Raw genomic sequence first — 6,777 nt, 5'->3', positions numbered from 1 at the left:
TGCCAAATTAAAGTTAGTTTGTACCTGCATCCTCTTGATTGATTGGTCTCTTTGAAGGACTCTGTAATATAGCCACAGTGAATCTTTCTTCAAGTGTTTTACAGTCATTTACACAGTGACTATTTATTAAGAAAAGGAAAATATTTTTAATTTTCACACAGTTATAAAGTATTACTGATGCCAATTCCTGAAAACTGTTAACACCAGCCACAAGTGAAGTTTCTTGATTTATGGACTGTTGCTGTGATACTGCTTCCCAGATGGTCCAGTGGGGCTGGAACCTGTACCACTACTAAGAGTGTTTGTAAGTTCCAGACTGTATGGTCAACAAAGGTATAATTTAAAAACTGGAAACATTCCAACAATGATCCTTGATCCACAGAGTGATATTATGAAAGGAAGAACCAAATAGTAAGTCCTTAGAACTGTCTCTCATCTTTATTGTTTTTGTTCAGTTGTTAAGTCGTGTCCAACTCTGTGATCCCATGGACTGCAGCGTGCCAGGCTTCCCTGCCCTTCACTGTCTCCTGGAGTTTGCTCAAACTCGTGTCCATTGAAGGTCTGTCATCTATATCCTTTTATATTCTAAAGGGAAGAAAATGCAATAGAGTATCTCTGAGAGATTTCAGAAATTAACACAAAAATCAAGGATTTTAAAGATGCAAGATTAATAATTTATATCTCATATTGGTTCACCTCTTGCCTGTGTAAAGTAAAACAGGTTGTGGAAGATGACTATTATATACTAAATCTGAAACTAATTCCAATCATAGTTTCTAGGTAATATAATGCAGGAACAAATCAGAATAGACCCAGACATCTGGCACATACCTCTTAAGCTAGTGAATGAATTCAATTTATATCAGCAAAAGTAATCAGAAACAATATATATTCATGTGGCAAAAAACACTTTTATATATCAATTCTCTTTGTCTCTCTTACCACACCTGTTTCATATTCTATGTAATAGTACCTTTGACCAAGAAACTCATTTTATGACAATGTGTAATCACACGGAATTTATAAAGATTAATATGTGCCTATCAACAAGAAGTAACTGGCTTGGTACAATGCTGGAATAGCATGCTAGGTGAGATAACAATGTGTCTGAGGTCAGAGTTTTTTCCTCAGTTCAGTTCAGTTCAGTCTCTCAGTCGTGTCTGACTCTTTGTGTCCCCATGGAATGCATCATGTCAGACCTTTCTGTCCATGTCCAACTCCTGGAGTTTACTCAAACTCATGTCCATTGAGTCGGTGATGCCTTCCAGCCATCTCATCCTCTGTCGTCCCCTTCTCCTCCCATCTTCAATCTTTCCTAGCATCAGGGTCTTTTCAAATAAGTCAGTTCTTCACATCAGGTGGCCAAAGTATTGGAGTTTCAGCTTCAGCATCAGTCTTTCCAATGAATATTCAGGACTGATTTCCTTTAGGATGGACTGGTTTGATCTCCTTGCAGTCCAATAGTCGTGTATGGATGTGAGAGTTGGACTATAAAGAAAGCTGAACGCTGAAGAATTGATGCTTTTGGACTGTAGTATTGGGGAAGACTCTTGAGAGTCCCAAGAGACAGCAAGGAGATCAAACCTGTCCATCCTAAAGGAAATCAGTCCTGAATATTCATTGGAAGGACTGATGCTGAAGCTGAAGCTCCAAAACTTTGGCCACCTTGTGCGAAGTACTGATTTATCTGAAATGACCCTGATGCTGGGAAAGATTGAAGGCCAGATAAGAAGGGGATGGCAGAAGATGAAATTGTCGGATGGCATTACCAACTTGATGGACATGGGTTTGAGCAGTCTTCGGTAGTTGATGATGGACAGGGAAGCCTGGCATGCTGCAGTCCATGGGGTAGGAAAAATTTAGAGACGACTGAGCAACTGAACTGAACTAAGCAGAAGGAAGAAACAAACTACAAGTGTCAGATTTTTTTCCCCCTTCTTATACAAAATTGAAAAGAAGTTTCTTTTAAAATACTGTGTTTCCATGATGACACCTGGTGCCACCTTTTCTTAACTTTTCTCAAACCTTGAGCTAACTAATGTATTTTTCTTATGGAAATGATTTACTTAAGCTATGTTAATAAACTATGTATTTATCCTAGACTCTGTTTCTTCAAGTTGGTTCTGCCTAAGATTCAGAACCAATAATGGCTCAAGAAACCAGTATGTTTTACTCATAAAATTGTTCTCCTAATGTATAGTAAAGGAGACTATGCATTTGCATGGATACCTTCCTTTCTTCAAGGTTCATGTCAATCATTTTATGGACTGGGATGACTCACCTTGTGCCAATGTTATCTCAAAATGCATGTTGTGGGTGAAGGGCCTGGTGCCATTCTCTGAGTTTTGAGACATTCCCTTTCTCTAATTAGCAGGCTGCTAGTTGGTATATACCTTCCTGCTAAAGATTGGCAGGGAACACTCTTTCTGCCCCCTTCTCATGTCTATGTCAGAAGCTTTCTCTATGTCTTTTATACTTTAATAAAACTTTATCATGCAAAAACTCTGAGCAATCAAGCCTTAACTCTGGCCTTGGATTAAATTCCTCTCCTCCAGAGGCCAAGAATCCCAGAATCTTTCACAGCTCAACAACAACCTTTCAGTATTTTGTTGTAGTAACCTTAACAGACTAAGACCAAATACTTGGAGTTTAAATGGAAACACATAAATTGCAAAAAAAAGAAAAAAAGAAAAAAGAAAAGCCCAATAGAAGCTCTAAAAAATATTAAAAGTGATTTCAAATTGTAGAGCAAAGTATCATAAAAATACAAGAAAAAAAAAAAAGAAGAAGAAGAACACAGAGAATCAATTTAGCAAAAAACACAAGAAACTGTAAACATTTCCCAGTGTTGAAATCCAAAATTCATCTTTTAAAGGGGCTAGCACCGAATATTTGGAGACAGCAATGGCAACCCACTCCAGCACTCTTGCCTGGAAAATCCCATGGACGGAGGGGCCTGGTAGGCTGCAGTCCATGGCGTTGCTAAGAGTCAGACACGATTGAAGCAACTTAGCAGCAGCAGCAGCAGCAGCTATTATTAAAAGACGCTTACTCCTTGGAAGGAAAATTATGACCAACCTAGATAGCATATTGAAAAGCAGAGACATTACTCTGCCAACAAAAGTCCGTCTAGTCAAGGCTATGGTTTTTCAGTGGTCACATATGGATGTGACAATTGGACTGTGAAGAAAGCTGAGAGCTGAAAAATTGATGCTTTTGAACTGCGGTGTTGGAGAAATCTCTTGAGAGTCACTTGGATTGCAAGGAGATCCAACCAGTCCATCCTAAAGCAGATCAGTTGTGGATGTTCATTGGAAGGGCTGATGCTGAAAGTCCAATACTTTGGGCACCTCGTGTGAAGAGCTGACTCACTGGAAAAGACCCTGATTCTGGGAGGGATTGTGGGCAGCAGGAGAAGGGGACGACAGGGGATGAGATGGCTAGATGGCATCACCAACTTCATGGACATGAGTTTGGGTGAACTCCGGGAGTTGGTGATGAACAGGGAGGCCTGGCGTGCTGTGATTCATGGGGTCGCAAAGAGTTGGACACGACTGAGCGACTGAACTGAATGGAACTGAACTGATCACCTATTATACAGAGTGAAATAAGTCAGAAAGACAAATATCAATATCGTATACTAATGCATATATATGGAACCTAGAAAGATGGTACTGATGAATTTATTTGCAGGGCAGCAATGGAGAAACAGACTAATGGACATGGGGAGGGAAGAAGGGGCAGGATGAAATGCATGGAGAGAGTAACATGGAAACTTACAATACCATATGTAAATAGATAACCAATGGGAAATTGCTACATGATTCAGGGATATCAAACAGGGGCTCTGTAACAATTTAGAGGGATGGGGAGAGGAGGGAGATGGGAGGGAGTTTCAGGAGGTAGGGGAAATGGGTGTATCTATGGCTGATTCTTGTTGATGTTTAACAGAAAGCAAGATTCTGTAAAGTAATTATCCTTCATTAAAAAGTAAATAAAAAAGCAAATATGACCCTGTAATTAACAATACTTAGTCATAATGGCATATATCCTCTTTTGATGTTCAGGTTTTAAGATCTACCTATAAACAAAACAAATACGACTTAGTTTTAAATACTTAGAACTTTAACACTCTGGCTGCAGGAAATAGGAGCAGGCTTCTACAACATCATCTGTGGAAATGAAAGCTGGTTCCAGTCCCAGGGATCCTTACACAGTTTTGGGGGGATCAGCTTCCATCTACTCCCAGTATTCATCACCTCACTGAAAATATGGAATTCTCATAGCATGCTTTTTTACTTCTATTTGTGCTGGTCACCTGCAGGATCTAAGACTCTTGGGTCATCCCTTATTACAGAAACTTACCCCACTAAAGTGGCTACTTAATATAGGGTGAAAACAAAGTGTTAGTCACTGAGTTGTGTCCAACCTTTTACAACCCCATGGACTGTAGCCCTCCATGGATCCTCTGTCCATGGAATTCTCCAGCAAGCATACTGAAGTCGGTAGCCATTTGCTTTTCCTGGTGATCTTCCTGACCCAGGGATGGAACCTGGGTCTCCCGCATTGCAGAGAGATTGTTTCCCATCTGAGGCACAAGGGCCACTCAATATACTGTTACCCAATTCCTATATTTCTTTTACACTGCCTTTTGGGACTCACTGTCCATCATTCATATCTTTTACTTCATCTTCTTCTCTGACCTTCTGTTAAATTCTTGGCATCAAAACTGACTCTTTCTTGAAGCTACTTAAAGGACGCTGCTTAAATCATGAAGAAAGATAAGCCCCTAGTAACAACTTTCCTAATTTTCAGTCTCAATAAATGACCTTGCTTATCTCTCCATTAAGGAAATAAATCAGTAGGAAATCCCACCTATGATTGTTCTCCTATCACAATAACTACCAACGTATCTGCATTTGTGTCCACATAATCTGCATTCCCTATAGTGAGTAAAAATTAAATGTTCATACTACAGTTTGAAATAAATTCTTCACTATTTCCTTTCCAAGGACATTTCTCCAACAGTTGTTTCCTCATTGTTGTATCATCTGTTATTTGGCAAATTTTATCATCTCAGCCTCCTTGAAGTATTTTCTTATCACTTAATTTAGATACATCACACACTCCTTAAGGTTTATCAGTCTATTAAAATGTCTGTTTCTTCTTATTCCATCTCATTTATACATTTTCTCTAATATTGGAGTGAGTTCTCATTTCTGTGTACTTTTTTAAAATCTAAATAAACCCATCTACACTTTTGATATCAAATATTAATACTATGTGTTGAAAATCCCCAAATGTATAAATGTCTCTACTATGAAATCTTGTATATTCAATAGATTCAAAATTCTACTTCAGATTCCTAATAAGTCCCCAAATAAAATTTTTAAAATTTATAAATCTGACCTCTTCCAAAAACTAATCTTCGTTTCACTGCAGCCTTCCATATCTTGTTAAGTAAGTCAACGCTCTGACTTTCTCAGGCCAATAATCTTATACTATTTTTGAATTATTCCTGTCCTGTCTAACTCATCACTAAGTCTTGTTATATATAATATCTATGCAGATTCTGATTACATCTCATCCACTTTCCTGCTAGGATTTTGGTCCAGTCCACCACGGTTCACCACTGTGTGAGGGTTTCAATAGTTTCTTAATTAGTCATCTTCTGTTCTTTTCACCCAGTCACCCTCTGAGAATGTACTTTAGATCATAGCATTCCTCTGCTCAAAATCCTACTTTGGTTTTACAGTTCAGAAAGAGTAAAAGCCTATGTACTACAACAGTCTTCAGTGCACTGTTATGATGGAACAGTCTGATGCCTTATCAGCCTCATGCCCTGTCTCCTGTGCTCCATCAACACTGACTTACTAGCTCTTTGCTAACAAAATAAGCATGTTCTTATTTGAAGACCTTCTACAATTTTCCCAGCATTCAACATTCTTTCTCCAGACACCCAAGTGCCTCATTGCCCTTCTTCTTCATATTATTTACGTCTCTGCTCAACTATGACCTTAGCAGTGTTTTTTACTTATCTGGTACCAAAATATGGCATGAGAAAGGAGAAAATTATAAAGATGTTGAGAAAATGGAGCTTATGTATTCTTGGACCTACACTCCATGACACATTGAAGCTGGTGAAAAATAGAGCATATCCTTCTTGTGGACTGATTCCACAGTGAGAAACCCAGAAGAACAGGTTATGTCAAGAGTCTCTGTGACCCAAGACCAAAAGGCTGAGGGAGACTAAGCCACCTTAGACCATGTGTCAGTCATTGATCCAAATGCATTTGATTTCTAAATCATGGCCATGTGACACTACAGGAGGCTAGGATATCTCTGTAATAGCTACTCTCACAGTCTTCAGCTGGGGCTGTAGAATTTAACTAGCTATCCGATACGGGCGGGGTGGACTAGCCACATATCCTAAGACCAGTTTAGGACTTCATTTCCAATTTCCCATAAAAATCCACATGGTACAATCAGGGAAATTCAGAAAAGCAAACAATATGTAGCTGTATCAAACTACAAGCAAGATGGTTTCATATAGTGAAACTTTTCTGGCTTGCGTGGCAGCATTTTGATGTTACAAAGTGTGAAGTGGAAACATGTTTTTCAAAATCTCTTAACAGACCTCAGAAAGCTGCCCCTATAGCAATGTAAAGTAATATTTGTATATATAATATATAAGGTATTGTACCTTTAATATCATGTATAGATGATGAGTATGTGTGCTCAGTCATATCTAACTCTTTGCAGCCCCATGGACTGTAT

Source organism: Budorcas taxicolor, chromosome 16 (genome assembly GCF_023091745.1).
Source record: "Budorcas taxicolor isolate Tak-1 chromosome 16, Takin1.1, whole genome shotgun sequence".
In the NCBI taxonomy this organism is placed as follows: domain Eukaryota; kingdom Metazoa; phylum Chordata; class Mammalia; order Artiodactyla; family Bovidae; genus Budorcas; species Budorcas taxicolor.
The sequence above is the reverse complement of the archived record's forward strand: the minus strand, read 5'-3'. Positions refer to the sequence as shown.